Source organism: Podarcis gaigeae, assembly GCF_964106915.1.
Source record: "Podarcis gaigeae genome assembly, chromosome: 16".
NCBI lineage: Eukaryota > Metazoa > Chordata > Lepidosauria > Squamata > Lacertidae > Podarcis > Podarcis gaigeae.
The window spans coordinates 30,977,278-30,990,097 of NC_139693.1; the positions used below are offsets into that span (position 1 = coordinate 30,977,278).

Here is a 12,820-nt window from a genome sequence, read left to right on the forward strand (position 1 = left end):
TGGCACCCACCCTGTGGAACGCCCTCCTATCCGATGTCAAGGAAATAAACAACCACCTGACTTTTAGAAGACATCTGAAGGCAGCCCTGTTTAGGGGGGGGTTAATGTTTGATGTTTTATTGTGGCTTTAATTTTGTTGGGAGCCGCCCAGAGTGGCTGGGGAAACCCAGCCAGATGGGCGGGGCATAAATAAATTATTGATTATTGATTATTAATATTGAAGGGGGAGCAGTAGCAAGGGCCATAGCTCAGCGGAAGAGCAACTGCCTTGCATACAGAAGGTCTCTGGTGGAATCCCCAATATCTCCATGCAGGACTGGGAGAGTCTCGTACCTGAACCCCGATAGCTGTTGCCAGGGGCGCCGACTTATAAAAAATATTGGGGGGCGGGAGCCCATACCGACTTATAAAAAATATTGGGGGGGCCCAAGACCTCCAAACCGCTGCTGCTGGGGGAACGAAAGGGGCGAGCCCTGGGCTGCCCCGACCTTAAGTGAACCTGTGAGGGCCCGCCCTTTGCGGCAGCCGATTGGCTGCCGCCGTGGGCGGTGAATATTAATGAGCTAGGGGGAATCCCCGCTTCTCGCGGGCTGACGCCAGCCCCGCGAGATTGTTGATGGGTCGAGAGCCCGCAACCCCACCCCCTCTCTAGATCGGGAGTGGCTTTGTTTTAACTCATTACTGAATGTATTTTAAAAGGTAACTATCGTCAAACAAGGAAAATAAAAAATACCAACATAATTTTGTGATTTTACAAAGCATAATATAACTAATAATTTTCTTAAATTATTGGGGGGGCAGAGCCCCCCCAAACGAATTTTTGAGGGGGCTCGGGCCCCCTCAGGCCCCATGGAGTCGGCGCCTATGGCTGTTGCCTGCCAATGTCTTTGTGTGCTCAGAGTGTGAACAGCACAAAGGGATCCTAAAGGGTCACCAATTGGCCCCTTGCTGGGTTGTGGGCCCTGACCCAGCCTGCCCAGGTCACCAGCTCTGCAGTGGCCCCACTGCAAAACGGCTCTTGCTAACACTCACACCTGGCCTTTGATCCTCCAATAATACCACCTAGTCTTACACATTGCAGAAATCCTGAAACCATTTAGGCAAGGGGTAGGCAAACTAAGGCCTGGGGGCCGGATGTGACCCAATCGCCTTCTCAGATGGTCCGGGAATCAGCATGTTTTTACATGAGCCGAATGTGTGCTTTTATTTAAAATGCATCTCTGGGTTATTTGTGGGGCATAGGAATTTGTTCATTTCCCCCCAAAAAATAGAGTCCGGCCCCCCACAAGGTCTAAGGGACAGTGGACCGGCCCCCTGCTGAAAAAGGTTGCTGACCCCTGGTTTAGACTTTGACCGAGCCTGCTTTTCACGATGGCCCTCTAAAAAAATAAATGCATGTTTAAGAGTTTGCGTTTTTCGCTCATCTACAAATTTGCATTTAAATGTTGCCCGGCCCGCCTGTGTGGATAATGTAAAATGGGCTACATGCATGCAATCCCACGTTAGCCTCTGAGAAGCATCTCTAAGTAGCCCCGATGCCAGATATTACAGGCAATAAGAACCGTACTATTTAACCATTTACGTTTGAAAGTTGGGAGGGGAAAAGAGCTCGGTAGCTATAGCAACGAGCTTAACTTCTCAGGAGAAAAAATTCTCCCCACCAGTTCAAATGAGATAACCTGACTAAAAATGAATGCAAAAATTCACTGTAGACTACAGAAGCTCAGGGTTTGCTGCGGTTATTTTGAAGGGGGGTGAGCTCAGAACACACCATTTGAAATCTCATTCTTTGCAACGCAGACACATTTCTTTTGAAGCTACCCAAATGCTGTACTCTACAGAGAGCGGTGGCGTTACGAAGCTTAATCCTTTGACTCTCGGGTGCTGCTTTTCGGTGCCCATTGAGATGGGTGGGGCAGAAGGCAAGGGAGGCCAACAGTAGGGGGAGCCAGAAACAATGACAGAGCCGACAAATTCTAATCTGGCCCCCATCCTCTTCCTCCCTGCTAAGTTGCATAAGGTCAACACGGAGATGAAAAAAGGAGGCAGCCAACAGGCAGGGCTGCCCCTGGACTATTCGTAAGTAAGAAGACAGGCAGGTGGGAGATGGCTGAGGGCTCTTATGCTATTGGATGGAGGGTATTGGACATAGTCTAAACCATGGGTAGGCAAACTAAGGCCCAGGGGCCAGATCCGGCCCAATCGCCTTCTCAATCTGGCCCGTGGACGGTCCAGGAATCAGCGTGTTTTTACATGAGTAGAATGTGTCCTTTTATTTAAAATGCATATCAGGGTTATTTGTGGGGCATAGGAATTCGTTCATTTCCCCCCAAAAAATATAGTCCGGCCCCCCACAAGGTCTGAGGGACAGTGGACCGGCCCCCTGCTGAAAAAGTTTGCTGACCCCTGAAACCCTATAATTGCCTCATGACTGAATCTCTCTCCATCTTCCTTCATCCTTCCTTCCTTCATCCTTGCCCAAAACTCTGGATTTGGAGTGGCCCAGGCATGTTATTTTAAACTTCTCAACTGCACAACAAGTTATGCAAAGTGGATATATGAAGCTATTTGCCCAGTCAGCATTCAAACTGGAGCTGAAACCCATTTCTAAAGCTAGCTTCTCTCTCGGTTGTGTATAAATTCAGTGACCTGCCATCTCAGGAAAAGTACCTAAGCTCTTTACAGTTTTCACTAGACGCATGTCTACATCTTCCTTTTCTGGGTTACTTTAAAAAAAATGCATTGACCTAAAACAGGCATGGTGAACCTTTGGCCTTCCAGGTGTTACTGAACTACAACTCCCATCATCCCTGGCCAATGACCATGCTGGTTGGGGCTGATGGGAGTTGTAGCTCAACATGATATGATAGCCATGTTCAAATATATAAAAGGATGTCACATAGAGGAGGGAGAAAGGTTGTTTTCTGCTGCTCCAGAGAAGCGGACACGGAGCAATGGATCCAAACTACAAGAAAGAAGATTCCACCTAAACATTAGGAAGAACTTCCTGACAGTAAGAGCTGTTCGACAGTGGAAGTGTGGTGGAGTCTCCTTCTTTGGAGGTCTTTAAGCAGAGGCTTGACAACCATATGTCAGGAGTGCTCTGATGGTGTTTCCTGCTTGGCAGGGGGTTGGACTCGATGGCCCTTGTGGTCTCTTCCAACTCTATGATTCTATGATTCTAACATCTGGCAAGTCAAAGACTCCCACATTTGATCTAAAGAAATTTACAAGCAGGGGTATAGAAATATGGAACTCTATGATTCTCAGTTTAAATGTTGAGTTATAAACCATCATAACCAAATTAACAGGTTGCAATGCAACACCTCAGACAAACGGGGTGATTTTCAGCTCCTTAAAGGAAAGAAGACTGAGCCAGCTTTCCTGTGATTCACCTCCCTGCTGGTTCTGCGTATTTGTTCTAAAGCTTAGCCTTAATGTTAACAAAGGAGCAATTAGCAAATGCCCATTAGTGATGGCCACACACATACATATCTTTCACAGAAGAAAATTGGGATGTCCTATCCTATTATTGGAATGCGGGTGGCGCTGTGGGTTAGACCACAGAGCCTAGGGCTTACCGATCAGAAGGTCGGCGGTTCAAATCCCCATGACGGGATGAGCTCCTGTTGCTCAGTCCCTGCTCCTGCCAACCTAGCAGTTCAAAAGCATGTAAAAGTGTAAGTAGATAAATAGGTACCGCTCCAGCGGGAAGATAAACGGCGTTTCCGTGCGCTGCTCTGGTTCGCCAGAAGCGGCTTAGTCATGCTGGCCACATGACCCGGAAGCTGTACGCCGGCTCCCTCGGCCAATAAAGCGAGATGAGCACCACAACCCCAGAGTCAGCCATGACTGGACCTAATGGTCAGGGGTCCCTTTACCTTTTTATCCTATTATTATTATTATTATTATTATTATTATTATTATTATTATTCCGCACCCATCTGACTGGGTTGCCCCAGCCACTCTGGGCAGCTTCCAACATATACAGAAACATAAAAAAACACTGAACATTAAAAACCTCCCTATAAAGGACTGCCTTCAGATGTCTTCTAAAGGTTTTATCATTACTTATCTCCTTGGCTCGGGGGCTGCATAACTCCATACCCTCCAACATTTTGCCCTCTGGGGACAACAGGGACATTCTACCATATACCCTCCAACATTTCTCTGATGGAAATAGGGGCGTCCAAAGGAAAAGTGGGATATTTTGGGATGAAATCAGAAACCGGGATGGCTTCTATAAATCCAGGACTGTCCCTGGAAAACAGGGACCCTTGGAGGGTCTGTTATGACGGCACAAGCTCTTGTGGACTAGAATCTAGTTCATCAGATGTGTGAAGAGTTATCCTCAATTCCCTGTAGCATACACATGATGGGGAGTAGATTAGATCAGAGTGGGGAATCTTTTCCAGCCTGAGGGCTGCAGTCTCTTCTGGGCAACTTTTCAAGGGCCACATGCCAGTGGCCGTCAGGGCCAGAGGCAAAATGTGTGGAGCAGTGGCTGCAAATTTGACCTTTGCACAGTAGACTCATTTCTACACACATTCACATGCCCCTCTCTGCCCTCCATTCAGTGGCGTAACGTGGGGGTGCAGGGGGGGCTGGCCACACCAGGCACAACATCTGGGGGTTAGGGTTAGGGGGCGCAAATCCACGGGTTAGGGGGCGCAAATCCACGGGTTAGTGGGCGCAAATTACTTGCCTTGCCCCGGGTACTGACAACCCACGCTACGCCACTGCCTCCATTCAGGCAGGCAGGAGGCACTGTCAGAATTCAATGGCACGTTCCTGGCAGCATTTGGGGCACACAGCAGGTCAATGGGAGGTGTGGCCTCAGGAGACTTCTGGGAGGAAGGCAGAGAGACCCGGGAGAACCCAAGCCTGAAGTTCCTCATCCCTGAGGCAGACAGAAATGCATTGCTATAGAAACACTGGTGCCAAAGGGTCCAGGAAATGGAACAGCTACAAGCAGCCCCTTCAAGCGACAGCCCCATTCAGAGATCATAGAATTGTAAAGTTGGACATAATAAAATTATTATTATTATTATTATTATTATTATTATTATTATTATTATTATATCATCCAGCCCCCACCCAAGCAAAGCTATGATCACATAGGATGCAAGCAACTGGTATTCAAAAAATTTAGCCTCTATGAAACTTTGTATACACTTTGCTAATTTTTGTACCGTTTGGTAAAGCACTGCCATGCAGTGGTGACTGGTTATATTATCACTGACATGCAACTGTTCTGGAATTTTGCCATTAATTGATAGGCAGGTCTTAAAGATTTGCACTTTGTTTTATGATGGATTGAAATTGTGCCTATAATCACCCTGACTTATTTGTTGGATAATCATGCTAAACTTTGAAAGCATTTGGTATTTGGGTTTTTATTGCAATGATGCGTCCATCTGCATTTTTGTTGTTCTCTGGTGAGATTGTCTATTTATGCTGCTTGATGTTAAAGACAGTCTCTAAGCGGCTGACAAAATAACAAACGCCAGTATGTGCAGCACACGGTGGAACTGAGGAACTACAATACAATACAATATAATACAATACAATACAATACAATACAATACAATACAAGAGTTGTGGGTGGGGATTTTTTATTTATTTAATTTATTTTATTATTTATTTATTTATTTATTTATTTATTTTTAACTGGGCTACAACTTCCATCATCCCTGGGTATTGCCCATGCTGGCTGGGGCTGATGGGATTTGAAGTTCAGCAGCATCTGGAGAACCACAGGCTCCCTATAAACCAGGGGTCAGCAACCTAATGCCCATGGGCTGGAAGTGGTCCACAGAGGACGTTTGACCGGCCCACAAGCCACCCCTGAACCGAGCTGCCCACTCGCACGCTGCAGTAAACTGGCACGGCGTGGCGACTCGCTTCCATGGGGCCGGAAATCGTGTCTGCGCAGATGCCGGAAATAGCATCTACGCACACGCAGATGCCGGAAATCACAAGTGCAAGCATGTGATCTGGCCCACGGAAGAATCTCCATGGGACTGATCCAGCCCAGGCAAGATAAACCTTGCTGACCCCTGCTATAAATGAAGTCACGAGGCTCTACAGCAGCGGTTCTCAACCTGTGGGTCCCCAGATGTTGTTGGACTACAACTCCCATCATCCCGGAGCTCTGGCCTTGCTAGCTAGGGGCGATGGGATTGTAGTCCAACAACATCTGGGGACCCGCAGGTTGGGAAAGGCTGCTGTATAGCATATTGATCAACTCTACATACCTACAAGTGCTAAGCCTTTCCCTGAGCTCTTGCTACATAGGAACATCCTGACCCATCTAACACTGACCCATCTAACTCAGGACGATGTAGACTAGGGTTGGGGAAGCTGCACTTTCGCCACCGCCCCCACCAGACTCTCTACAAGCCACACCCCCTCTCTGCCAGGACACGCCCCTCACAGGATCTGCTCTTGAGTGCCTAGGCTTGGCTGGAATGTAGCTCTCATTGCCTCGATAGAGGATAGTGAAATTTCAGTGTGTTGTGGGGGTGTAGAAGCCTCTGCTTTTTTGCACAGCCAGAATGCGACCCACAAGAGCACTTCCCAAACATCTCCCCCCCCCCCACGGACCGCTTGAAAAATGCTGAAGATCTAGTCAGACCGCTTAATGTTATTTTTTCTGCCCCCTGCAGCAATTGTAACGCAATGTGCTAGATGCTGCATAATTTTTAATTGCACTTTTATTGCTTCTTTCATTTTATTTTCATACGTTGGATTTTATTGTGTTCCACGGAATTCAAACTGTAACACGATAAAATGCAATGTAAGAAATAAAAGAAGCAATAAAAATGCAATTAAAAATCAATACTGTTATTCAGCGCAATGGCTACTGAATGCTTGCGGGACACTGGTGCTCCATGTGCCACAGGTTGGCAACCCCTGACCTATGGTGTGAATCACAGCTATTGTTCTGCACACAGTTTTGGCTCTGTCCTTGCACAGTTTAGGTTCCTTGCACTTTGTCCAGGCTGATTGGCAGCAGCTCTTCAAAGTTGCTTGTAAACGTCAGACTGAACCAAAATGGGTAGCAAAATCACGGAGGGGGGGTATATGTTGGCAATCTGGGGCAACTAAGCCCACACCCCCTGTGAGTCACGCCACACATTCAGAGAGAAAAGCGTTTCTTCCAGAAGCATTTGGCGGGGGGTGGGGAACACTAGTTCTGTCCCCAGCGCATGATAAATCAGTATGGCTCCCTGAACAGGACCAGAACAGGACAGGTCATTGTGCTAACTAAGAGGAGCAGTGCTGGTATCCCCACTCCTTCTTGTCTTCCTCTCCTTAACTACCCTGGTTTAAAATTGCTGGTGTTGATTTATCAGCAGTGCCAATGCTCTCTTGCAATTGAAATTGAATTGAAATACTTTATTGTCACTTGTACAACTTGTATACAGTGAGATTACACGAGCACCCCCACTCAGCTCTCTCAGTCTTAATTCCCCTCGTTTACTGATGCACACCCACCAAACTCGAAAGTCAGTTGCCCTGTTGTTATCTTTTCATTCAGCAGCCTAAAAGCCCACGGATAGAAGCTGTTCTTTACCCTGTTGGTGCGACTAATCATGCTTCTATATCTTCTGCCTGAGGGCAGGGTGTGAATCATCCCTGAGAATTTTCCCCACTCTCCTGAGGCAACGTTCTTCCCCTATTTCATCCAGCGGATTCACGGGACAATCCCTCAAAGGAAGAGGGTCCTCCCTCAGAGCAAGGCCTTCCGAGTGAGGTGGTCCTAGAGTTGCCTTTCTCAACCTAGGGTCCCCAGATGCTGTTGGACTACAGCCCCCATCATCCCTAGTCCAGCAACATCTGGAGAGCCAAGACTGAGAAAGTCTGCTCTAGAGAGTTAACAAACAAATAGTTAAAAGTCAATAGTAATTTTCCCCTGGATTGGACCTGGGGCTTTCTGCACTCAAAGCATGTGCTCAACCATTCCGCAGTGTCATTCTACCAGCAGGGCACCACCACTTGTATTGAGTGACCAGCACCACATGGCAGCCAATACTTACAAGTGTTGCAACTTACACTTCTCCAACAACTCAAATCCTACATCCTGGGCAACAAGGTAGCAAATCTGATCTGCCATACTTCCTAATTTTCACCTCTCCTTTCAGGATGCTTCTGCTGCCATCCATTGCCTTTTCTGTCCTGCCTTTCTTTGTCCCGTTCACCCTTGATTCTTCCTCTTGACTCCAACCTCCACTGTGGTACTGTCATGACCCCTGAACCCATCCTGCTACAGTGCTCTGCACCACCACAAGAAAAATGAGGAGGAACCCAAGGAAGGGAGAGGGTTGTAGCATAGAGTTATCACATCTGCTTTGCATGCAGAAGGGTCAGTCATCAGCGTCTCCAGGGAGGGCTGGAAGAGACCCTGGAGAGCAATTGCAGGAAGTGTGGACAATACTAAGCTAGGTGGACCCATCATCTGACTCAGCCAGTTTCCTATGTTCCTACAAAATGGCTCTTCTGCATTTCTTAGACTTTGAAGAAAAGTCCCCTGTCTGCTCCACCTTGTAAAAGCCAGCACTTACAGAGTGGCACAGGAGCCCTTTAATAAGGACACCCAGTGATGTGAGGCCAACTGCAGCCTTCTTAAGACTTAGCCTTTACTGAGACAACATCCCTCATTAGCTACAACAGAGGGATAGCTGCAGCCCACAAAGCTGACTGGGAGCTCTGCAGGGTCTATAATTACTTCCTCCATTATCTACAACAGAGGGAGAGCCACATCCCACAGATCTCACTGGCAGCTCCCTGTGGTCATTGATAGCACCCCCAATTACCTACAACAAAGGGACAACTACAACCAGCAAAGCTCACACTGAGCTGTCCATGGTACTTGAAAGAACTACCCGAGTCTAGACATATCTGGCCCAATCATACTACCATATCCAGAACCTGATATTAACTTACCTGACCCAGCTTCCTGAGACCTTGCGTGGTGTGGCCTTCCTTACTAACATTTCGCCTGCATGACCTTACCAGAAGAGACTATACCTGATGTAAGGTTACCTAAGTTTTCAGCCATGTGATCCCAGAACCCAGCAGAGAAGCACAGATGTAGCTACAAGATGGGATGTATCCCAACTTTATCCAGGCCTAAAACCTGATAGTATACATTGCTTTAAAACAAACTATGGGGTTGCTCCAAGGTCCATTAATTTGAGTAGGCCTACTCTGAGTAGGACTTAGCTGGATACAACTCACAAACACCGAAGAGGATAATATGATAGAGAAGACAATAAAGCCAGGCAGATTTTCTTCACCAGGATCTCACAAGTATCGACAGAAAGTCTTAAATCTTGATGGAATGCATTTTTGTTTACGCATTACCCCTACACGAAAATCAATGAACTGTTGCTAGTGTCAGCAATCATCTCCTAAGGGACGTGGTCTGGCATCACTTTCACACCCAGCCCTCTTGTCATTTGTCGAACTGAAGACATTCAGGAATAACGAAACCTAGGAGAGCGGCACAATTAGGGTTTGTGCAAACCAACAGCCTTTTCAATTGCCTTTTCCTCCCTCTTTTGTTTTTCTAAGCCTCTTTATAGCTGCTCCTCCTGAAAATAGGAACATAGGCAGCTACCTTATACTGAGTCAGATCACTGGTCCACCTGGCTCAGGATTGTCTACACTGTCTGGCGGTGGTTCTCCAGGGTTCCAGACAGGGTTCTCTCCCAGCCCTACCTGGAGATGCCAGGGATTGAACTTGGGACCTTCTGTTTGTGAGGCAGATTCTCTACCACTGAGCTACTTTCCCCTCTGTGTGTAAACAACAATGATAGATTATGGATGACAAGGGATACCGTATTTTTCACACCATAAGACGCACCTTTTTCCTCCTAAAAAGTAAGGGGGAATGTCTGTGCGCCTTATGGAGCGAATGTGTGGTCCCTGAAACCGAATTGCCCAGGGGCAAAAAGCAGATCATGCTTTTTTTTTTTTTAGGAAGAGAGGGGGGGTGTTGAAACGAGGCTGCTGAGCAGATGATCAGCAAGCGATCGGGAGGGAGATAAGGGACGCTAGCGATAAAGGAGGCTGCCTGGGAGGGGGGAGGTAAAAGCACAATAGATCCTCAGGATTTTTGCATTGGGTCACGCCAAATTCTCCATCAGATCACATAGCATGTCCATGGCTACAGCCTGCACCAAAAAAATCACGCATCCACTGTTTTGTGGGGCCGCAATGGCGCAAAAACATGATGACAAAGCACGGATCCACATGGATTCTCAGGATTTTTGCATTGGGCTATCCCAAACTCACTGTCAAATCACATATCATGTCTGTGGCCACAGCATGAACCAGAAAAATCATACATCCACTGTTTCGTTCAGAATATTTTTTTTTTCTTGTTTTCCTCTAAAAAGTAGGTGCGTCTTATGGAGCGAAAAATATGGTATTTCCCACTGATAAATCAGGAATTTATTCATTTTATCCATAACAAACAAACCAGTTTTGTAATGTCTGTTGAGTGGAAGAACTTCCTTTGCACAACTCCCACCAATGTGCACAACTGGTTGACCTAGATAATTTCTTTTTAAAAAAATATTTGCCAATCCATGACCTCACAACACCATGCAATACATAATTATACAAAAGAACTCTACAAAACCTTATTTCTGCGGTTGTAAGTTGTTCTGAGCTGTTTTTAATGTTGTGTGTGTGTGTTTTAATGTGGTAACCCATCTTGGGTTCTTAGGTGGGTAATAAATTATCGCAACAACAACTATAGCAACAACAAGGCAGTTTACTACGTGTTAAAGAGAACATTCACAAGCAATAGAATACATTCACTTAGCAAAGACCATCAGGGATTGCATAGCAACAGAGGTATCTCAGTAATAAATTGAACCAATATATATATACATACATCTACGAAAGCAAATACATATCTACGAAAGCAAATACATATATATATATATATATATATATATATATTCTGAAAAAGTGGTGGTTTTAATACCCCTGTCTGACGAGCCACATAATGCAAGTAGGCATCCCACATATCTGCAACTTGTTGTTCCTGCTTTCCCCTCTAACTAACTAAAGCCTACAAGATAGATTTCTGATGTTTGCATCTCCTCCTCTTTCCCAAACATCAGTTTATTTTGCCTAGAGGTGCTGCTAGATCCATTTTTTATTTATTTTTTAATTTAAAAAAATCCGGGACACAGGACCGTATTTTGGATTTGCATAAAATTTACGGAAACTAATTTATATGCATAGCTCCAAATTCAGGCCAACTTTCAGAGGGAATGTTGCAATGCGTTAAAAACAAATCAAGTTTTTGAAGGGGGAGGAAGGGCCTGGTGGGAAAACCCTACGACTCGGGACTCTTGGGCCACCTCATAACAATATTCCTGATTTCTCTTAGCTAAGCTAAGATGAGCCAGTAACTCTAGATATGTTCACACAACCACCCATCTATAGAGGCCCTATGTGGAAGGAAGGAATCACCCACCACCAAGATGAAATCCATTTAATATTCCCAGTGCTTGACTTACTTTTTTTGAAATGAGGTCTAAGAATCCAGGCCTCCTAACAGGGTTGGTGGTTTTAGTGCATGCAAAGATGTACTAGAAATCACTCAAAGTTTTGCCCCAAAATTCACTTTCTGGTGTAGTATCTCTGGATTTTTGAACTTCATTCAACTGACTACCTGGGCTTGACTTTTGCTGAGGTCTGGTGTGTCTGCATATGTCTCTCTGTGTGTGCATGTAGAAACCCAGAGCTTTTCCACCAGCCTCTGAATCTCCTATCTCCTCCCTCTCCCTTTTGCTGAACTTAATTCTTCTTTTTCTTTTTACCTTTCCTTCCAGGGCAGAGCACGGGGAGCATTCCAAACCACCCAGCATCAGCACCAGCATTTATTAAACTGATATACAGTCGTATCTTGGAAGCTGAACAGAAGCAGTTCCAGAAGTCTATCCTACTTCTGTAACCAAGGCGCAGCTTCTGATTGGCTGCTGGAGCTTCCTGCACTCAATCAGAAGCTGCAGAAGCTGTGTCAGACATCCAAAGAATGTTCGCCAAACGTTCTTGGGAACCAAAACGTTTGACTTGCAAGGTGTTCGGCTTCCAAGGTTAAACTGTACTACCCTTTTATCTCAAGATCACAGGACGGTTCACAACATAAAAATGTGAAATGGTGACAGAAAATGCATAATAAAACAAAAACAACAATAAACTCAATTTCTCCCTCCCACAAACACATTGAAAAGGCTCATCCCTACAATGAGTAAGAGGTGTTTTCTTGTTTTCTTTTACTAACCCTGCCTTGCATGTATGAAGTTAAAAGAGACCCACAAAAATTATTCCAGGCATAATGCCACATACCTTTCTGCACTTCTGCAAAAGAGGATTCAGACATATCAGGGTCAAAGAGGGGCGTAAGGCCAAAGGACACCAGGGAATTGTCTCAAACCTTCGCAATTGACACCGGGTGTTCCTTGCAATCGGTTAAAGTGAACCTGAAGCAGTGATTAACTTTCCACTGAGAGAAAGAAATGAGTAATTTAGGATTCCTGAAGTACTGATTAGTGTAGCCTAGAATCTGGCCCAAGCAAATTATAAATCAATGGGAAGTAAAATAAATTGGGAGCTGTATAATGAAACCAATAGGGCTTCCTTTGAAATGTGCATTTTTCTAATTAACATTTTCTTCCTCTCTCTCTCTCTCTCTCTCTTTGTAAAGGGGAAAACATGTAGTTACTGTTTTGGCAACTGAAAAGACATTGTTTGCCCTCAGCTTTAGATCTGAAAATCCACATCATTTTCATCC

The 12,820-nt window shown here is 45.6% G+C and overlaps 1 protein-coding gene across 23 annotated transcripts in view; it reads right to left on the reverse strand.

The window, feature by feature from the left end:
- ARVCF (ARVCF delta catenin family member) overlaps positions 1-12,820 on the reverse strand; it is a 589,425-nt gene that overhangs the window by 438,030 nt on the left and 138,575 nt on the right. The gene's annotated exons all lie outside the window — the stretch shown is intronic.